The 23,085-nt window shown below is 40.5% G+C and overlaps 1 long non-coding RNA gene across 2 annotated transcripts in view; it reads right to left on the bottom strand.

Annotated features, from left to right (window-relative positions):
• The window catches only part of LOC147795973 (uncharacterized), a 107,792-nt gene extending 86,327 nt beyond the window's left edge, over positions 1–21,465 (bottom strand). Inside the window, exon 1 of one of the 2 annotated variants that reach the window (XR_015423352.1) lies at positions 21,113–21,465. This is a non-coding gene — a long non-coding RNA (uncharacterized LOC147795973). The remainder of the gene's footprint in view (positions 1–21,112) is intronic. The other variant, XR_015423351.1, reaches the window with a different exon arrangement.
• Between the last annotated feature and the right edge of the window lie 1,620 nt (positions 21,466–23,085).

Below are 23,085 nucleotides of genomic sequence, written 5' to 3'. Positions count from 1 at the left end.
TCTGGTAGCCTACAGTGCGCGCATCCGTGTACGCTTCATGGAAATACTGCAGTTAAAACTAGAAATCAGCAAAAAAACATAATGAATAATGAATTCGTTGTAAAAGATGCATCCTGAGGTGGCCAGTATCAAGGCATGAACTTGTAGTTGTGTACATTTTTTCTATCAACATCTCAATGGAAATTTATACTGTGTATAAATTCAAGTTACAAATATTTACGTTTAGTAAAATAACAAAAGGAAGCAAAGTTTGGTTCATGCAAAAGTGGTTCTAATTTCCAATTTACAAGCCTTTCCAAGAAGTAGTTTCGGTTTACGTGATTGTGTGTTCATGACATAAGCTACAATAGGGCCCTAGGCAAATACGTGTACTTGGGTTTTTCTCAGTGTTCTCAATGTTACCTTTCACAAGAATGTATCCCAAAAGAAGTGGCACGCCCGCGGGCGCTCAGGGGGCTTAACACCCCCCCCCCCCGTTTTCAATTTTTATATTTCTTTCTGAACAACGAAGAAATAATACTGCAAGGGGTTTGAATATCATAAACTATTTTAGGGTAATTTCCATTCCAACGCCCCTCCCGAAGACAAATCCTGAGTGTGAAATTGCCCAAAAGCACTCCAGAGAGAAATGTATTTTGTTAAAAACTTAACCCGTTCCATTCAAAACAGTTTAGGCACGGATACCAGCGTGTGTAACAGAAGTACGGTGTGAGTTTCGTCGTTGGCAATGCAAAGATACTATTCTGTAACCAAATTATTGGATGTGCTTGTTTACGTTTGAACTGAAAAAGGGCCGTTATTATACACCCCCACTGTCCGCCTTTTTTCCCAATTTATTCAGTCCAATAACTATAAATAAATCTTAACATTGATTGATAAAACTAAGGATAATTTACATCGTAGAAACTTGTCACTCTGTGTGATGTACATGCGACCATTCTAATTTATTTTAATAATCAAAATGAAAAATCGTAGCTTTCCGTGTGTGGGCTTTTTCAAAGAGCAAAACAGCGTTGTCTGTAGTATACGGTATCGATTTTCAAATTAAAACACAGTAATGGAATATTTATCTCATAGACGGCAGTCATTGCTCTTGCATACATGGTGAATGCGGCATGACTATGTGGACAACACCCTTCCGCTGTTGAAACCTGACGATAACAGCTTGATTTCATCAGTCACAAAGGACTTTTCTCGTAGAAATGAAACATAGATTGAATTGAAACGATGTTTCTCCTTCTAAAGAACGGGGACCAGAGGCCAATCTCTGCGTTTTTATCTCCTTCTTCATTAAATCTGGCACGACGTTGCAAATCCAAATTTCGCGGTCATTTATTAACCGTAAATCGCATTACAGTTTTTTTCTAATCGGCTTTAGTCGTTATAATTAGCTTAATCTTTGACTTGTGGATGTTGTACATGTCAAGACCCATCATTCTCAAAATCACAATCTACTAACAGATGTAAAGCTTCCGTCTGGTGCGCAGATTACCTCTACTCGCTGTCAACCACATGCCGTTCTATTGTCTCATGTAGATGAAGTGGATAACGAGGTATACGACTCAACGCTCGGCAAAGCCACCGTGAACTGTCGTAATTCATTTCCAGTGTTATCCTCGCCAATGATCTCAGCTGCAAATTTATTGAGCACTCACTGTGTAGAACAAAGAAAAAAGGAAAACGGATGTACTACAGTATGCAGAAATCTGCTTGAGGTATAAATGTATACCATGCTGAAACAGCCATTGTTATAATACACTGCTTTCGTTCAGACTGTTGAAAGAATCGATGATATTTCAAAAGTCATCATAGTCACCTCTGATTTCACTGTGAAATGAGAACAGTTTTACTATACAGCGCTATTATGAGTGTCGGCCGTATAGCAGTAGTTCATATTTCACAGTTTTCGTGCTCTGAAATGGCATTTTGTTGCTGCGGAATTTTCGTACCCGCGGGAAGCTGAACACCCTACACGTGTCTGCGGAATGCTGTTCTTTTCATTCTAAATCAACAGCGGAGAAAATAGATTCTTTGACAACCACACACGGCCGTACCGTTGAGGCGCAATTTTCTCATCCGACGATGAAAAAAATATTCGGAGCTGGCTGAAGTGCAACTAATTTGCTTTTGATTGTAATTACTGGGTTCATTGATTTGCTGTTACCCTTCAATAAATGTCTTTTAATCCAAACATTTTCACAAAAATGCCCAAACACAGACAAATCATGGCTGAAGAACCGAAGTAATGGAGAGACAGGATTTCTCACAGAGTATCTTTGCGAAATACGAATACAGTAATCAACCATTTATCCAGTACATGTACATGTAGAAGAAATGGAACGGACGCAAGCGCGGCACTACGGGGAGGGGCGCTAGGGGGGGCTAAAGACCCCCCCCCTCCAAAAATGGCTCTAGAACCGTCCTCGGTGGATGGTTTACGATAAAACAACACACTGGAGACCTGACAGTTCGGCATAGATCCGGGTGAGTAAGAGGACGTGTAAGGGGATCATTCCCGAAATGGGGGCAATTCTAGCGAAGAAATAGGGACAAAAATTCCCACTATAAAATTTTACTGTGGAAAAATTGGCATCAGTCTGGAGTACTGTGATGAGTTATCAACAATTTTTAAATTTCTTACAGTATTTAAATGAAATGTCCTAACACATTTTTGTCAGTCAAACGTAATTCATAAGTGTATGTACAATGTAAGCAAACAACAAGCGTGGTTTTTAACATCGTGCTCATCATTTCCATGAGGCGAACAACAAGAACCCATGACATGCACAAAAACTAGAAGCCTATTAGACAATTTCTAAAGGTAATTGAATTACCGAAAAAAATTCTCCAATAGGTGCTCAGTATACGAGTAAGTGTAGGATCACTCAAATTGCTTGGACTCTTTTCGTTTTCTTATTTTAAAAGCAGATGGTACAAAAAATCTTAGGCAAGTTTTCTCTGGAAAGTGAAATTAAAAAGTCGGTTTTTAGGTCTAAGATCTGGTAGATCTTACCTCGATGAAGTTTTTCAGCATCATTCTGATAAATCTGAGCTGCATGTAGTGGATATGTCATTGTTGCTTCCATCTCCAGTGGTGTCACTGTCATTGAGTTTGTTCTGCAGTTCATTAATGTAATGTAGTGCCATTTGGAGAGTGTCATACTTGGACAATTTTCGGTGGCCAGATGGAACTTTTTGACGGAGCAAATCGAATGCGTTATTGATGTTATCCATTCGCCTTCTCTCACGCGCATTTGCAGCCAAACGACGTGCGGGACGGTGCTTAGTTACCCAAAGCTGATGTTGAGATGTCATTGAACTTCGTGGTGCAATACTCCATCGTGTCATGCTCCTTATTTGCTTTCGAGGTTCCTTACAGCCGGTAACGCCTTCGACAGGACAAGTTCCAAAGTGTCGGCAGGAGGCATTTTCCTGTTTGTTGAGGCCCTGACATTCACTGGCACTGTGAACACAACTTGTTACTGGCAAGACAAGATAGCTGAGTGTGGTTGTAGCGTTTGCCGCCATTTTGAATAGATAGCGTTTCAGAAGAGCGCAACAGGTTGCATGAGATTTGACGGTCTCTTTCACGCTTTTTATAAGAATTTAGAATCACCGAAATAATACAGTGAACCAATCAGAGGTGAGTATTTCACAGCACGGACTTCTGCTGAGGCTAATGCGACAACAGTAGTATTATTGGACAGAGACAAAGTACTTCATATGAGCCACGCTGCAGCATCTAAACAGCTCATTGAAATAGTTATTGTCGTGCACTGAGGCAGGTGTGGTTTACAGACTCAAGTGCTTTCATTTCCAACTTATCTATAGATGAAATGGTCATATGCCTTAAGAATTTATTGGTTTGCCTGCTAGTGTCTCTTCCACACAAGTCATCTTTGCTATCACGACTCCGACATTATCTACGTTCACCCACCCATCCGAAGCACTTTAAATTTATTCACAAATTCATTTATTATTGATACCAAAGTCCTCCATCGCACTGTGGAAGTAATTAGACATTTTATGTTTTGGTTTTCCAAGGTGACTGGAGATTTCTAGCAGATTTTAATATTAATGTCTAGTCCATTACGGAATATCTGACTGAGCTCGTCCAAGCGTGGCGAGTGATTCGTGTATGAGGTGTATATATACACGTCTGTGCATTCGCTTTTTCCATTATGTCGCCTGTCGGTCGGTATTAAAAAATGATGGATAACTTGTCCAATCAGCTTCAATCCAACCGACTCAGTTCTTTTCAATAACTGCTAAAGACCAATAAGTGTAACAGCACACGTGTGTTCATCTTTCTTTCTTTTTCAGTTGCTTTTATTTATGTTCTGCATCCTGTTCAGCAATTCAAAGCATTCAATATGAAAACTAAAACTCCGGTTCCAAATCACTGAGAACCTCTCTTTATATAGTGCTATCTCTATAACGGGAAGATATGACTGAACTGTCACACTAGGTTTATATGTGGTTTTTGGTGCACAACCACGGTTATTCCTGATCTAACCTATAACGTTCTATCTCTCTCTTCTCGTATTAAAACCAAATCAAAACTAAGTAACGCACCATTAACCGTTTTTACACTTAACAGTTGAAATGCCTGCTCTTCAATATCCTCTTTCTATGGGATCATTGACTTCGTCTTCATACAAGCACGTCCTACGTGAACTAGTACAGTACACGCAGGCAGTTTCCTTCGATGCCTTAACACGACAAATTCACAGAGCGCCATCTATAGTATCCTATCCACATTGTGCAAAACTGAAATAATTATAACATGGCTTGCGGATCGAAAGTGGGAAAAACAGGTCGATCGCTTTGGGAATTAGCGACAGTTTACCATGCTTGACTGAGCTGGCTGTGCATGGATCCTCACACATACGCCAGTACACAGCAAAATATGGTGAGTGCATAAATGAGATCGGATCTTGAGCATAAAAATGTATGGATGGCAATTTTACATACACTGTCAATAATATTCAAATTTTATCATCAATGTTAACAGTATATGGATATCGACTAGAGTGCAAAATATATCTTTGAGGAAATGTGTCTTTCGGAAAGCCAACCGTAAAAACATGTGCCGGAAAACTTGAGGAATGTCGCATTCATGCACACTTGCGATATGGATAGAACTTTCACTCTTTCTAACGCCCATTATATACTGCAGGACCTGTCCTCTTGAAGGTCCGATCCTCGGGGCAAAGGTCTTATTACCCACCCTATCAAATATCACTGGGATGTACAACCTGTAGAGCGCCTGACAAGAACTGTGTGTCTAAAAACTAATAAACGACACAAAGTTTGAAAAGTTGACAATGAGCCTATAATACCGCTTATTCTACGCCAAATCGATATTGTTTTGCAGAATGGCTGAGGCAATGTTATTGATATATTCTAACCTCGTGAAATTTATCCGAGTAGCCTAACCATGGGGCGAATTATCTGGGGCCGTATAAAATGTGTTTAAGATTTATTGATCGATAGAAAGTTTCCTGGATTTAAATGTACAATTTAATTAACACAAATGAAATGATGTTCTTCTCAAGATAACTGGATCAAGTTTCAAAACAGCATCTGTCTAAATTATGCATCGGTTTAATAACACGAGAATAAAAACCTTCGTTGGCAGTTTTTGCGCTAAAAAATATAAATTGAAGTGTGGCAGAAAGTGTACTGTTATCGGTAATTGCATCACTGCAAAAACTGGAACACCCCAGGTGTTATCAGAGGACTACACCAACACTTTTTACTGGTGTTGGTGTTATTTGGTGTTACTTTTAACATCCTCGAGTGCACTGTAACACTTTTAAATGTGCAAAGTAACCACAGTTTTTGCAGTAACTCTGGGGCAAACCTAACCTTTTGAAAACGCAGACATTTAGAAAACCTTAATACTCTATACTTACAAGGTCATTTAACTGAGCTTTTTGAAGATTGATTAACCGTTGAAACATTTTTCCTGAATTTTTGTGGAATCCGTGACATCCATTCTCGGAGTGCACCGCTGAATGATAACAACAAACAGTTAAAACAAAGTAGGCCTGCACTGTCTGTCGAGGTTGGCGACTAACGCACATACAGCTCAGTTATAGCTCAGCTCGCTACAAGAATCCCAGCATTCAGCACGATATATAATGATCCGCGATGAAACGAAGCGCGTTCGTTTAAGGGTTCAATTCTTCAGCAGGGGCAGGGCTAGCAATTTGCTGGAATTCTGCTTTTGCTGATTATTATTCGTATAAGGGATGAGATTGCGCGTACATATATTTGCTTCTGCATATTAGCTAAATAGATTATAGTACAAAACTAGTATACATGGGAAAAAATGTTACCCAAATTATTAAAGAAGCAGATGAACATTGCCTACATGGGGAGTCCTACGTGCTCAGAATTGAGTTTGGAAATTAATTTCAAGTGGCCATGGTTTGTTTTCCTGATGACGTCACACTTTAATATTCTGGTCGTGATATGTGCATATTATGCCACACTGAAGATGTTATTACTTCACGAGTTTTTCTTGATATTAGTTTTCCTGCTACATTATGATCCCTAGACACAGTGACGTCACTCACAAACGAAATTCAGCGTTTAAACTCCATTTCTTTATTGAAAAGCCAGTGCTGTATAAACTCATTCAAATTTTCCACGATAGGGGATATTTACATAGGTAGACGGATCTAGATACTCTCTTTGAATGCTTGTTGATTATGTGACGGCAACTACTCATGATTTATTTCCGGTAATCAGCCGGCCGAAGACTATGTGTGAGCTGCACCTGAAATACGAAGTTATTATTGGGCAATTAGAGATGTACCAATGTGGGTTAAAAGCGTGAGTCGCATATCTGTTATGGTCCAAAGCGCACCGTATGACAATGCCACGCGCCGCTCCTGATGCTTGCACGTGCATCCAGAGCAAGAATGGTTTCACAAACGACACAATGAGTCAGCATCTCTGACGGTGAAACTGTCCTCCACAAACAAGTAGACGTTTTCATAGATTCAGTCGAGCGTGTCCCCCGCTCCACCAAAACGTTTACGCGAAGTTATGTTGTCCAAGACATACAACCCTCTTAAAACTCTACAGACTTTACATTTTGCTGTTATTAGCTAGGAGGTCGAAGCTGCCGCTGTATAAGGATGCTTTCCCCTCATGACTTTCTATAACTTAGCCAATGATTCCGTAATGACGCCTGTAGGATGGAAAGATCTGTTAAAAACAATCTGGAGATGTGTTGATTAAATAATGTGTTGGGTAAAGGTTAGTCGATTTCGAAATAATATAAAATAATATAATATAATATAATATAATGGCAAAAACATTTCCATCATTTAGTTCGCATTGACCGATATCATATATGTGCATTTTACCTTTTTTGAACACACGACTCTTGTAAGCGCTGAAGTTAAATATTATCTTGAAAGTCGTGTGTGACGTCGACCAACGCTTGATTAATTAGTGCAGCCTCTGATAGTGAGAATTAGCCCAACCAGGAAATGAAGTCTTCACACGTGGTAATCCCAGAAAACCTCATGCAGTCAACTTCGCATCAGTACTGTCAAATAACTCAAGGGAGAGCTGTTTTTCCCTTTGATTTAAATAAATGGAAGGCTTGAGAAGCCACAATAGGGGCAATGGGCGATCGAACACTACATTGAAGTACACGAGACCTATACAGTCAATTCGCCAGGACCGCCGACTGAATTGAAGTAGGGGAACCCGTGCATTAAATGACTCGCGTGCCAGACTATTGACTTATGCCTTCTCTGCTGCGACAAACTGTCTGCCTCTATACACTCAAAAAATACACATCAGCGTGCGCCTTTTATTCCATATCACCTCAAATAAACAAAACAACAGCTCGCACTCGAAGATCGCCAAGAATAAAATATTCCTTGCTGCTTTTACCGCAACCAATAAATTATGGAATCTGTCCGATTCTCGGCAATAACGGCGAATGACAATTGAACAGCAGGGTAATGCACCAATGGTTTTGCAATGGGCGTTGGCACACGTGCGTCATTTGGAAAGCAGTGTAGCGTGTTCCGGGAGCGATGGGCGGTCATTACGGCGCGCAAGCCCCGTAGCTGAGTCAGTGCACACCTGCATGGCTCCACTCACTTCTCTTTGAGATGTATTTCACAGTGTGTGACCTCCCAAAAAGGAGGAATTAAGAGATAAACCCAGAAATCAGATGGCTTAATACCATCATCATCACCATGATAATGAGTATGCATTTCTCGTAAACTTTCCGGTATTTTGTTTCTCATTATTCGTGTCTGCTTCGCAAGGACCTTGGTCGCTACCGATTAACTGACGAGAACCATTGGAGACAATCACATCGGCACCCATCAGTGACCATCTACAAACCATTACTTAAGTTAAATGGTGCATTTGACTCTTTCTAGCTAGAGTTTCAACTACGAAATGTAACGATATACGAAATTATATCATGACCCCTGCCACCGACCGTTTGCGTTCGATAAGATGAATCTTGATGAACATGCATGCAGTTGCAACACTGATAAAGAAAACTGGTTACGGTAGCTGTGGTCGAGGAAAGTTGTAAAAAATACTAAGGAACAGATGAGAGGAGACACTAACAACCGAGCTCGGTTACTTCGGAGACTCTTTTTTTTACCCCAAGAACTCATTCACACTTCTAGTTTAATAAACAATAAATAAGTTACAGCATGACATCGGGCTGGCTGCACATTGCATGTGGCAGTGCCTGGGTTCGGGTAGAAGGCTAAGTTCTTTCGAATAAAAATAATGGAAATTTGAGAACATTTATGTACATCATCCCTACTGTCGGCCCGTTCCCCTTTCAACAGTACGTGGCCCGCCTCTGTACTGTCTGCTCGCTTCTCTTTCTGCACGGTGACCCACCGCCGTCTACTATCAGTTTGCTCCTCCTTCTACAAGGTAGCCCACCTCCGTCCACTGTTGGCCCGCTCCTCCTTGGAGGCCTACCTCCGTCTACTGTCGGTCTACTCCTCCTTATGGCACAGCTCACCTATTTCGGCCCGTTCCCCCTTCTACACGTGGTGGCCCACCTCTGTCTATACTGTAGGCCTGCTCCTCCTTCTCAGCCGGTCCCAATCTCTTCCCACCCGTTCCTTCGTCTGCACAATCTTCATCGGCCACGGCTACCGTAGCATATCGGGTTGTTTTTGTCAGCGTTAACTCGGAGCGGCGGGATAATGTGTCTACAGGGGAGGCCATGAATACTTCTGGGTTGTTTATGGGCAAATACCTGTTACATTGAGTTTGTCGGTTTGTCAATTTTCATTCTTACACAGTTAATACAAGTGCGACCACAAGGGCGGGGGGGGGATTTTACGACCCTGTCAAACCAGGCGTCCAGCAAACGTTCAATACACAATTTTACAAAACTATTAAACCAAGCAACGAAAGTTTATTTCCACTGTCATTTAGCTAACACAAATCAAAAAGTGGGAAATCAACATGGGATACAAAAATGTACTTGCCAACTTACTGCAGCAAAAAAAAATTGTTGTGGATGACGACCCTGCTGGTTTTCATAGAACTGAGGCATCTGAATGACTGACCGACCGACCAACAGACTGACGACCATGTGCCCCGATAGACTATAGACCGACGGGCTGACCGACTGAGCGCTTAAACGGTGCAGCTTAGTTTTTACAAACGACGGACGATTATGCCCGACCCATTATGTCCACCGAACGACAGTGTCCGACCCATTATGTCCGACAGCCGATTGGTAATTATTAAACCTTGCCAGTCTTTTCAAATAGAAATAGGGCCTATACATGACTGTTACTAATTTGACCGTGACTAAATCCCGTGATGTCTAAACTGACTCACTGGTCCGGAATTTCACAGTTATGCAAACGTCCGTATAAATCAAGCATGCAGCGAGTAATTTCAAGTGATTGTCGGAAATTAAAATGTTATGATCGGCGGCAATGTGCAATTACTGTTAATGACTACATTGTGGTGTCAAATTATTGTGACGGAGACTAGTCAAGATGTGAGATTTAAATTTGTCTGACACAATGGTGAAATGCATGCGAATTGTACTGCTTTTAAGATGATAGCCGTTAAATAATGGATGGGTGGGGAAAACATCTACAGCGCTACACCCTTGAGACACCATACAAGGTTCCATGGTCCAAAGTCAACAACGCTAGAGATATCACATAAATGGCGTATAGACAAATTATTGAAACCAGCAAAACATTCCATGAATATTTTTTTTTCTGCGAGAAAAGTCATAAAAGCTGAGATGATCTATTAGTGTACAGGTATGCCTTTTCATTTTTATATTTTTAGAACAAAATTTATTGCTTTTTGAGCGATCCAGCGAAACGAAATTTTCTGCACACACACACGGTGACCGGTCTCAGCTCACGCTAATCCGCCAGCACGATGCGGACCAGCCGGTTGTTGTTCCTTCCCGAACTAGAATGAAGTTTCCTTTAACTTCCAAGAAAGAACTTCGAGGGCTAAAGGGAATGTTCGCCCGGCATAGCTACATAGCGGTTTCTGTTATCTCGCCAGTGTAGTGATGAATATAGGCGCAGTTTCATTATCCCATTTTATCACAACACATGAGAATGATCTTAAGACGATGCATGAGGGGACATGGTTCTTTCATAAATGATTACAAGGCATCAATAATCTTCCCGCATCATTTGCCATAAACTTTTTGTGCTGGTATGTGAAAAGTGAAACGCCGGTGAAGAAACGCAAAAGTAAGCAAAGCAAATATACCGTAACTACATGAATAAATATTCCAAATCCCCCTCCCCCAGTGTTATGTGACTTCATTTGGTTTTATCTTATACCTTTACTCATTATTATTGGATGCTGACAACTGAATTAATATTTACCAACAGTCAGGGTTTTGGCAATACACAACTCGAGCCAATAGGAACATAATTATTCCTATTGTGGTTAACTTTAAATTAGTCAGGAAGACTTCCATCTAAAAGCAATTCATCCTATTGACAAGAAAAAGCATATCCACTGATTGAAAAGAAAGAAATCGGCGCGATGTAAAGACAGAAATGTGTATACAACGCCACGAGCACACGTCTAATCGTCCGTGGCGACCGCCACAACACAGCCGGCGTATGGGGCTCAGACGGTGCGAAGTGTGCCGAAACTTTCCCGCCTAATCAGAATACACGTGCTACGCCCCAAAGGAGGTTCTCCCCACTTTACGTTATTGATTATCCTCCATAACCTTCCTTACGATCTCGCTATCAATGATATTGCAGTATCTCTGCCAGTGTCCATGCAACGGCTTGCGGGGCGTAACATTAATTTCTGTAGCTGTTGTTCTGCAAAACCGAGTGTAATTAGTTCAAGCTATTGTAATTACTTATATCGCGTGGACTTTGATCAAGTAGTCTTTGTAGATGGGGCGCTTGTCTGAATAGACGAATCCGGTTCGTGCAAATAGAACCCACTTCATGCGCTAAATTTCTTGGTTGCTACCAAATACTTGACACCTCGACCTGTCCAAACGCCCCCAAGGTCTGATTTAAAATCTCATTGTGATTTTGACATGGCGTTGTGTAGTGCTCTTGGCATTTAATCATCGTTGAAGTTAATAACTTTCTAAAAGACCATCTTAAGTTTCCAAAGTTTTTCTGGCTTACCTGGTGTAATTGGATATACTTGATTGCGCAGTTAACACATATACAGAAAAAGTGAACAAAATATTATAGTGCCAATGAGTAAAAGGACTATAACAATACACGTTCACCATTCTTGCAAATAGATTCTAACTCTTGGCAAACAGCGAGGGGTGCCTTCGAAAAAAAACCTCGATTCCGTAAGCTACAAGCCTAGCCAGTATATATCCCGACTCACTTGAAAGGTAATCGTTCTGCACACCAGATACAAGTTACAAGTTTGGAGGAGCGTTACATCATAATAATTTTAGGCGATGAATGTAGGCCTTCCTCATTTTATGCACTGTCTGACAGTACTTTCGTCTCTACTACCTTCACACAATGAGGACGTCAGCACATTGCATGAATCTTTTTATGACAGTTTTTCTGCGTATTTAAGAGCTCTATGTTCATTTACCTTTGGCATTTGTTCAAGAAGGGTTTTACTCAGTCTTCATTTGGGTGGCTGTATGCTCTGTAAAGGCAATGCACATAGTGTCCGTGGAGTGATGCTCTTTTCAGAGTCTATACTTACCAGGGTTTCGTAGGATTTTACAACCTGGAACTCATGCTGTGTTCAGAGTTGTTGGAAACAGCTGGGAGCCTATACTTACCAGGGTTTCGTAGGATTTTACAACCTGGAACTCAGGCTGTGTTCAGAGTTGTTGGATACAGCTGGAAATACAGTAAGCTATGTGTCTTTGGGTATTTGGAAATGCTTACAGGTCCATGCAAGTTGGGCTATTCATTTCGCTTAACTGAGCAAGCAAACTTTCAGATCTTATAATCTGAGTGCAGCTCTGATTATACACAAAGAAACGGAGTGCTATTTTTTAAGTCCACTTCACATTAAGTAATAAATACCGTTATCGAATGCCTCGTATAGGTGTACCAATAATTTCTGATTAAAATGTTTTCTACAGTGAGGTCATACTCATAACTGACAATTTTTTTATCATAAGCAATTTAAATTCTTCAGGTTTACAAAATATGAAAGTGAGTTTACTAAATAGCACACGTGCTCCATAGGGTTTTCTAGAATTGAAAGTTCTAAAAATCCTAAAACATCCGACCGTCAAATCTCCATGTATGCTGAATATGATTCAACACTACCTGGAAACCATTTAGTGTCTTCTCTCCCGAGTTTGACAGATATTTACAAGTTGTGTTTTCCCACGTCCGAGCGAAGTTTGGTATCAACAAACGGTATAATGGCACACGTGCGGAGAAAGACGCACAGACTACACGTCCATATTCGGCAGACCCCTAAAGCTCTCGACTACATTTTCAGAAGAAAAATGGGGGTTGAAAAATTACATTCAGCCTGTTGAAAATAAACTCCAGCTGTATGCAAATGATGAGACCATCTTTATCCCGTCGGGAGATGGCGAGAAGAAGCAAGGCTATAGACGATGTGATTTGGTTCAGATTACGGAGTTGATGCACGGACGTATGGTGGGAATGGGGTTGGATAGACGACCAAGCAACCCACGCTCCTGGTATTCGACGATGGCTTTCAACCCGGATCTGCCACATATATACACACTACCATAAAAAGACAATCAGTACCAAGAGCATGCAAAGTTCCCAGGACCTGCTAGGCACGCTCACGTGTACGACATCATTTTAAAAGCATTCCAATTAGACGGCAATCGGAGAGCAATAATTTGGGGTTTGAAAGAGAAGAAAAATGAACATAACAAGGAACGTAATCACAATATGTTCTCATCGTTTAGGTCGCACAGTTCCATAATCGAATATAAGGCACGCCATAATAAGCTTACTTCTGTTGTATCCGATAAACATACAAAATCACACCACATTAACAATAACGCTAACGGTAATGTTGCCTGTGTCACATCTTCCGAAACATAGGGCTCTGATGAAATTCATGTCGTTTGCAAATGCACTCAGCTCTACTTACAAAGAGAAGATTCTCAAATTTGGTAAGCCAAAGTACGATCAGTTGTAGAAAGAGATTCAGAAACAGTTGTTATAATATTTTGACATAATTCAGCTTGGCATTCAGTTACGCTCCACATGTCACTTTTAATATTTTTTTCTTGATAGATCCGACCTGAGGCTCTCTTCTATTCAGTAAAACTGAAAATAATAATCAGACTTTGATTCATCAGATATGATTCAAAATGCCATATTTCCCTTCAGCAGTTCTTGACATGATATGTACCTTGCGCAAGGCGGCAAAACGCACCGTTGTAAATCCAAAGTAACATAATTAAACTCGTGGACTAGTTACTGACCCCAGTGAATCGCACACTTCATAATCCCAGTCCCGATTTTCGATTTTTAAAAATGGGTTTCCCCGAATGAGAGCTTTTGAAATTCGGAGATTGAATGATTAGATTGAAATGACAAGCTATTAGATTCCATATGGATTTGACCGCCGATTAACGCTTAGGCCTATACCCCAAGGGAGAGTTGTCCTCACCGTTTGATGGGTCGATGATCACCTAACAGAAGTACCAAGTATAATATCGACCACGACCGTCAAGTCAACTTAACGACCCGGATATTAGCTTCTCTGCCCGGGGGTGACACGCTTCATGTCAATGTCTGTTTCTTGCATATGGAACATGTCGTCATAATAATGTTCCTCGCACTGAGTGACACCCGTGTCTATGCTTGTCGTAATGGTATAACTGTCAACAATATAGAAGCATGCTGCAGAGTCGCAGAATTTAATGGTAAAGGAAAATAGGAGGCCGATGGAGATTTTTGTGAAGGGGCAAAACACGCACGTGTTTACGCAACCGCTTCTTTTGTATTACATGTAATTATCTTGGGGCTCTCTTCCGAGATGATTTCACACATTCGTGCATTTTTATAATCTTCCCGTTGAACAACTCAAAGTTTTTCCAAATTTGGAAGCTGGCATCCTGCAACATCAATGCAAGCATATTAACACTCCCCCTTTTTGCTGTTACCAACAAGCTATGGATGGCCTTGAGTTTAAGAAAAAGAAAAAATATTATTTCACATAATAATGAATGAAATACTCTCACTTAAATACGAAAGGTGAAAATAAAGTTTGAGGAAACGCTGTTGCCTATTACTGTCCGAAAACATTGAGAGCCCATACAAAATGACAGATTAATATTTGTTCAATAATGAAAGACACTTTATAGTATAAATCCCACGTTTATTTTTACATTAACTTCGAGACGGTAAAGCATGCTTTGTCAGCCAATCATTGAACGTTTATCGGGAACAAATGTCCTGGTCATATGAAAAAATAATGTTTGTCAAAGACTGTCAGCTAAAAGAAATGATGCAAAGAGACATGCAGACAACCGCCACACAAGTTGGAATCACTTTCTGATTAACGTTTAAGTAAGCTTGAGTAGAGCAACACGTGCTCGAGACCAATTCTGCCAGGCCATCCATGCTCCAGTCCACGCGAGCATTTTTTGACAAAAAAATTGTAAACCCTGTTCATTTCTGTTTACTGCCTGGTTTCCTCTGGACGACCGATAGGTTTAGACAACCGAACTAAATCATATTCATGCATAATAGACGATAAAATCTCTTTGTTTGGAACAACATCGCCCACTTCACTGTAAGCCATATATTAATATGCCGATGGAAATGCACCAGCCTACTACCAAGAGTAACGGACTGAATTCTGTAATTAAAAGTACAGATCACATTTTGATTTCGGCAAAGCACAAGTCATATCAGTAATGACTCGTGGTTTTGTATTACAAGCTAGACGTAAACAGGTTAGAAGAGGTTCTTCCTGGTGTGGAGTAGAAGCGAGGGTTTCTTTTTCCACCCTTTAATCCCCCCGCAATTTTTAGGAATATTCCCAATACCTCCACCGTCTTTTCACAATATTTTGCCACAAGAAGACTGTTGTTAAACTTATTCGGGGGGGGGGGTCGAGAGATGAGTATGAGCAATATGTCCTGTCCAAATATTGGCGGGTCTGGCGGGTGCAAGCAAGCCGCACTTGGCTGCCCTATACCATTGCTTCACCCACTATATGCAATTCATCCGTGCATAAGACCTGTTAATATTCTTCATTCAGTAGGGTTAATCTTGATCCCCCCCTTAAACACAGTCAACAGTCACCCTTAAGCCTGGTTTCCATATCGACGTAAGAAACGCAGAGAGCAAAGCAATGAAGACGCAAACTGCAACGTGGACATATGGAAACATGTCAAACAGAGGTGCCGCCGACAGCGCAGACCAGGCCGCGAATGATCGGCAAAGTTGAGCCAGGTTCAAACTTTGCCGACTGTCTGCGTCGAATAGCCATGGTATCCATATATAAACACTCATGCTCACATCGACCGATGTCCAACGATGTTTGTCTTAGTTCCACGAATTTTGCCAATTTTCACATCCTAGTGATCAACTAAATAGCTGACCGTCAATGAAATGTATGGAACTGGAGTAAAGGTTTGGCACCATAAGCCGGTACGGTCAGTATAAAGGCAGAGTTTCGGACGCCATTTTGTTTCAAGTTTGGGGTGGAATGACGTCATGCACCATCTCTTTCGTTCGTGTCTGCGTCTGCGCGTCTTGCGTTCTGTCTGCGTTACAAACGACCATCATTACATGCCTTCATGATCGCCAGCGCCAAACCTCGCTCTCTTTATATTCCTTTGTTCACATAATTATCATCAGACCAAGGGTTGACCAATTTAGCCCAAATTTGAATCGTAATTTGAATCATATGATTTTTGTTTCCAATTATTGATTTAAATCAACAGTTTGAGTTTCTTAAAAGGGCAATTTTTTGCAATGTATTGTATTTTTCATCGGATGTGTATTTTTTTCCAGGTTGTGCGTATTTCCAATGGTGAAGTCCCTTCTGTGGGCCCTTCAGGAAGTGTATCTGGTACACATTGTATTAAACACAATCTGGACTGGCAGGAATGTTTTGTTCAATTTAAGCCACTTATTTTGAAACGACTCTTACTTCTGAAGTCAACCTGTTCATAAAAGTGTCGATATTCCAGATAATGTGCAGTTAAGTCTGCAGCGTATCAAGCTTTTTTGTGTCGGGGGGGGGGCAAATTCAAAGGCGAATACGGCCTTGGGCTAATTTGACATGATGTTGACGGAGACAAAATATCAAAAACCTTACTCATGGTCCAAAAATCCTAGGTTTTGTTTCATGCTCGTTTTCTTAGGGTTTGGTGCTAATCTTTTTTTTATGGAGGGAGTTTCGTTTCTGTTCTGTGAGCTGGCATAACAATATTTTTGTTGCTCTTTTTAATGCACTTTTGTAGTTAATTTTTTCAAGTTTTGCCCTTGTGATTTTCATCGGTGAGGTTTTTACGTTTTTCTAATGTCCTGTGATGCATGCTCATAGTTTATATTTGACATTTTCATGTTCTTAGTTCTTCTTTTTGTAATTGCAACGCTGACTGATTGTAACGCACCTGGGAGCATTGATTTTAAATGGGTTAGGCGCTATGTAAATCGACATTATTGTTATTATTATTATTATTATTATTATTTGATACATAAATATTAAAATATAAGTTTGAAAAATAAATATTAAAATGAAAATAAAAGTGAAAAAATCTGTCAGGGGGCAAGTTGCCCCTGCCCCCCCTTCCGTTAAATATGCCACTAAGTTAAATGCATATTCTTGAAAAATAAAAGACCGATCAAAATTGATTTGAAAGACCTGGAAATCGCAGTTGTGACATTGAATTATTACATTAAGTACAGTGAGAAACACTTTGAATTAAGTACGCTGTTTTAGACGTCCACTACGGATTGATGTTCTCTCTGAATTTTTTGATTTGCCGTGACATTCGGTGACGATTACATTGAAAATGAAGCACTTTGTTTCAGTTTTGTTGTATTTTATGTGTCTTGTTCATTTTTATACATTTTCATCATTTTTCGTCATTTGTATATTAACAGGTTAATTGTAACGTATTGTTGTTTTTCTTTGTGATTTTCTCTTTAAAATTTTCATTTAGCTAATTTACTTTCAGTGTAATCTAAGTTTAACTCTTCCTCTGTTATTAAAATAAACTATTTTTTAGATAACTAATGTATAACGATGACAATCTATAACTTTACAGAACAAATTCATCATAAAGAAACTTACCTATCAGTAGTTCCAAGATGATATTCCAAATGCATGTATATTCCAACCGAAATATTTACATGCCACGAAGCATGTAATTTCAAGGCTGTAAACGTGGTCCTCATTTGATGAGACGGTGAACTGTGAGTCCCAAATCACCCGCTCGAAAGTTAGTGGTGGTGTAAAAAGTCCCTAACTCCGTACAGTCTTGTCGATAGCATTCGATACTTACGCAGCTGACGTAAACATGTAAACCCGCCCATTTGGACTTAAGAGGCAAAGAAGACAGTTTGTATGCCCTACGGTCCACTAATAGTACCGAAATTATGTGACTTGAATGCAAGTGCACCGTGCATGTGAATGAAGAAATGTTGTGCACCAAGCCGAACAGTACATGAAGCCTGGGACGATGTGAGGCCGATCAAAAGTGATGCACAGCACCCATGGGCATAAATTTCAGGGGATGAGATATACATGCCCCACTTTTTGACTGGGTGATGAGCTATTAAAGCACTTCTATTCAATCACTTTTGTGGTCAGAAAATCTAAGGTGGACTGAAAAACATTTCGGACTTCCCAACAACCACAATGTGTTCATGATCAATAGTGCTCAAATAGGGAGAACAATATTTTAAAAGGTCATAAACACGCCGTTTGATGTAAAGTTCTGCAGGTGTGTAATACATGTTACAGATGTACCTCTGTACCATGAACATCGCCCCCTAGTGTCAAATGGTGTCGGTAACACCCCAACCCCCGCGCTGTTTAAATTTCAATGGTTGAGCAAGTCCTCCCCACCCTCAACTCCCATCCCACAGTTCCTGGTACAAATTGACGCCACTGACAGTCTCAAGAAACTCTGATCCACTCTCCGATGGCTGCTCTATGGCATTAGGGTAAGCCTATTTCAGATGTTGACAGCGACTGCATAGTAGGAAACTCCAATAAGAATCCAATAGATTCTGGGTCCCTTTAATGCAAGGAGGAAAGGGGTTGCTATAGGGAATAGGGATGCATTACTTCAGACGAAAAAGTTATTGATGGTGGTTGTTAGAATTAACCACACACCTAAGAAGAAGACTTTTGAGAATTAACAGGCATTAAACCATGTACACCTTTCATGCTATATGCCGATAAAACAGGGGTTCAGATCAGTGGTTTAGTTGTGCTGCGAGCTCGCCTCTGAAGTCATCCTCACATTACAAGTTGCTAAGGTGATTTCATCAGCAGAGATGGGCACTTCATTGTGTCTGATGGAACCAGTAGTGTCATTGGTCTAGATAAGAAAGAAGGTGGACCCTTAAATGCTCCCCCGTGGAACACCTACAATGATAGGTTTAATTTCAAGCTTGAAGACTTACCAGCTACGACCACTCGAATAGAACGTATAGGGTAAGATGATAAGCACTTGCCATCTTCTTCGCCTTTGTTTTCGCATTCGCATGAAGTACGAACCGGCCTTTGGCTCGAAAGCGAATTAACCCGAATATATGACGGCAAATCAAACATTCACCCTGCTACTTCGCCAAAAGTTGAAAGCATTTCAACTTGAGCGAAATTTTGATGCAAATCTTTTGTGACGTCAAAATTGTTTCGCTTTCACATTCGCCTGCAGCACCGCACGCACAATATTATTATGACAGACACAATAAAGAGGGCGCTGTTTGGTTTGGGTAAAACCGCTTTGGATTAACTCTGATTTACCGACAGAAAGCGGAGTGTTATTTTGTCCGCCCTTCTTCTGAAGTGCCTTTGGCTGGTATTGCTGCCGTTGAATATTTTGCTGCTGTGTCATTTCCTAACCAGAATAACTGTATTTAGGGAAAAGGCCAACGATACTTTTCTTTAACATATGAAATGTAAAGACTGAACTGAAGTCTATTACTACTGCAATTTTACCTTTAAGCTTGATGACACAACAGACATAGTTGTAATTCAGTATATTCATTTCCTTACAAATCTATCGACTTTTGAGCCCAAGCTATACTTGGGACAAAGCAATCTTTTAAATTCATTATGTTGCATAGGCCTAGGAAACACTACTGAAAGTCATAGCTGTGACGGTATAGGGTTTTTTTATGAAAAAGGGGGGGGCAGAGAGACTGAGAAAAACATGACCGCTAAGTTTACACCCCTGTACAGATTTCAAATAGGTGGCCACTTACACTTTTTCCGCCATACCCATTTTACCATTTATACACACGTGTGCATAATATTGGGTCGTATGAATAAAAAGTAGCATTTGATTTTACTACCAATTTTGAAGCATTTACTCTTGTTTGTATGAATAATAATGAAGCAAACGCTTTTTACTTTAGTGCAGTTGCTAAAAAGTAACAGAATTTACTTTTTACTCTTTAAGCTTGTGCTTGACAATAAGCAGTTGTTTCATTTTGTATGAATAAAAATGAGTGAGTTCTACAGAATTAGAGCATTTACTTGACATTTTTCAAGACTGGGTCAGGGCAAGCTTGAAAACGAGGAGCATTAATTTACTAATGTTCAAAATTGCAGCGTTCATGAATGTCATTCAAAAGGAAAAGCTGTATGCCTTTAGGAGGGAATCTCAAGAAACCAGATACCGGCAGAGCACTTTTCTTCATCAAGGTTTTTGAGATCGAAATTACTGCCATCGTGCTTATCTGCCATGCTGAGGTCTCAAGATACAGCACCGTGCTGCACTGTGTGCGTCTGTACGTGCAGACAATGGAAGCCCCATTGTACAAAACCGTTCGGCTGTGAAGTCAGCCACAAGCATAAAGCATTTGCTACTATTTGTACAAGCAAGTGCTGAATAGTAAAACAAACATTTTACATTTTATTCATACAAGTTCAAGCAATTCTTGCTTATTCTTAATGCTTTTACTTCTCAGTAAATGCTTTTGCTGTTTGCTTGAACTTCATAGCAGTTGCTAGTTTTTATTCATACGACCCATTGATAATAAGTGACAAGGTCTACTCTTCAGTCATCAAATACCATGATCAATGTACTGAGAAAGTTGCAAATTTCATGTACCAAAATTTGCCGGTACTACTGAACTGATTCATTTTTATTTTGTCCAAAAAAATTATTTTGTTTGCACTGTTTCGTTTTTGGCTCTCAATGCGCGCTGCGCATGCTTGAATAGTGCGCGCTTACAGTGCACTTTAATTCAGATTCGTAGAGTTCTATACAAAATATGACTTGCAAGCTACAGATTAAATCAAAAGCTATACCACAAAATATCAAATCATTCTCTCGTGCTAATTTAGAAGTAAAAAATATTTCAAGTTTTATTTGAAAATTAAACCTTTTGACTCTTCCCCCTCTTTCCGCACTTTGGATGTTGTTCCCCCCAAGTTTCATGTCAACCACACTTACCTAAAACCTGTGCAGGCTCACCGTTACGGCGTCAAGCTTTGCTGATGAAGCTGAGCTACCTCTACACTGGTGCCTCATGCATATCCACATTTTTACTCTTTCGATGGAGTGATCAAGTTTCCTCGCGTATGAAGCGGATTCTACCATGAACCAACTCCAAATTTAAGCAGTATCCTCCTATACATTGCGGGGGCCGGGACCGTCTATCTCAACTTCCAGACTGCTGTGTAAGTGTTACAATTTGAGTGAGCCGCCAGATTCTGGCCTACTTTGTTACTATGTGACAGAGTGCAAGGTGTTGTAGAGTTTAGTGTAATTCGACAACCAGAATGAGAAACCATGCACAACGCTCGTGGACAGCCTGTGGTAGGCACGCGTTACATGCCTCTTCGACCAATAGGGTGTCGTTATTTGTCAAACGCACGCGCGCGTCAAGCTGAAGAATGTGCGTTTGAGTGCGATGCCACTATTGATCTTCATTATTGTGGTGATCAATGGATGCCACTGTAGTTATCGCGTCTGGGAAATATGAAAGGGCTGCGTAGCACCGTGATCAGAATAGTGTATTGCCAAAAAAATTACAGTCAGTGCTCTTAATCTCATTGCCGAGCTTTCTGTAACTGGGTAGGGCTTACCTATGTCAGGGCAAGCAAGTTGGGAGCTGGGCCGTTTTCCAATACTCAACTTCGTCTCCGTCGGAGGCTTCTTGTAGGAAACCAATACTCGATTGGGGGCCAAAAGGGGTTAATCTTAAATTGAAGTACTGTAATGTTTGGTTCTTTTGCACCTTACTTGGTGTTTTGTGGCACTATCAGACTTACTATTGCGCTTATAACCTCAAAGTCAAGAAGTAAAAACAGTTGAAGCCTGAGACGGAGCCCAAGTCGAGTATTGGAAAACGGCCCTAAATCTGCTTGCCCTGACGAAGGTACCGAGTTACCAAAAGCACGGCAATGAGATAAATTAATAGCACTGACTGTATGTATTTTTGTCAATGTTGTTATCGCGTTTGGTTGAGAGGATCAATAACAATAGAGCTATAGAGGTTTATTGATCAGATTTGATATTTTGGTTGAGAGCTAGGTTTAGGTCTTCACTCCTTTGAATATACGCGGAAGTGCATTATATAGCCGTAGCTCTGGAAGCCTATTTCGGACACGGCCTATGTTCAGATCATAACTGTGATTATGTGAGGAAAATATGCCTTCAGTTCAACGATACGTTATCCAAGGGGGATACTTAATTTTAGGGTAGAGATACTTTGAAAAAGAGTTCCGTATCCGGCCAGCACCCGTCTTCCTTATTTAGTCGAAAAACTAACCAAAAAGTAACATAATGGTAACTTAAAGAAAAGTCTCATTATAGGTGCGTTCGATTAGCTTCCCTGAATACACCAGTGTTACACGAAGGGAAGCCTCGAATTGAGGGTAATAGAACGCTGCAGTGTACTTGCCAAGGCATTCTGGGAAAACGGTCAGGTCCTATGTGAGGAAGGGAGAAAGCAGAGCTATTGAATCACCCTCCCCCCACACACACACACTCTCACACACTTTTTTGTAATGAGCAAAATAATTAAAGCGGATTGTGAATAATTCTTTGGACTTGCCAACGACTAAAATAGTTGTAATATACCACTACAAAGGGAAGGCAACTTTATAAAGCCATAAATATTCCATTCTGATGTAAGATTCTGCATGAATTTGACACACATTACAGATGTACATCTTTGTCATGAACATCGCTCCCTGCGTATATCCCCCCCCTCCCGGATCCCACGCACACGTACACACACCTTTCCCTATCCCTCCCCCCCAAAAAAAAATCAGGGTGGCATAGATTTATACCACTAGGGCAAAGTTAGTGGAATACAGTGAGCAGATGTAAGCCTTACAAGCCCTACACACGAAACGGCAATTTTGTCACCCAACCATGACATAAAAACAGGTAAAAATCCCTTAAAAGTTGTGGTGTCG

The sequence above is a fragment of the Acanthaster planci genome, linkage group LG19, assembly GCF_054643075.1.
Source record: "Acanthaster planci isolate LZ-2023a linkage group LG19, COTS_SCS, whole genome shotgun sequence".
NCBI classification, from domain to species: domain Eukaryota; kingdom Metazoa; phylum Echinodermata; class Asteroidea; order Valvatida; family Acanthasteridae; genus Acanthaster; species Acanthaster planci.
This window is presented reverse-complemented; position numbering and strand designations above follow the sequence as displayed.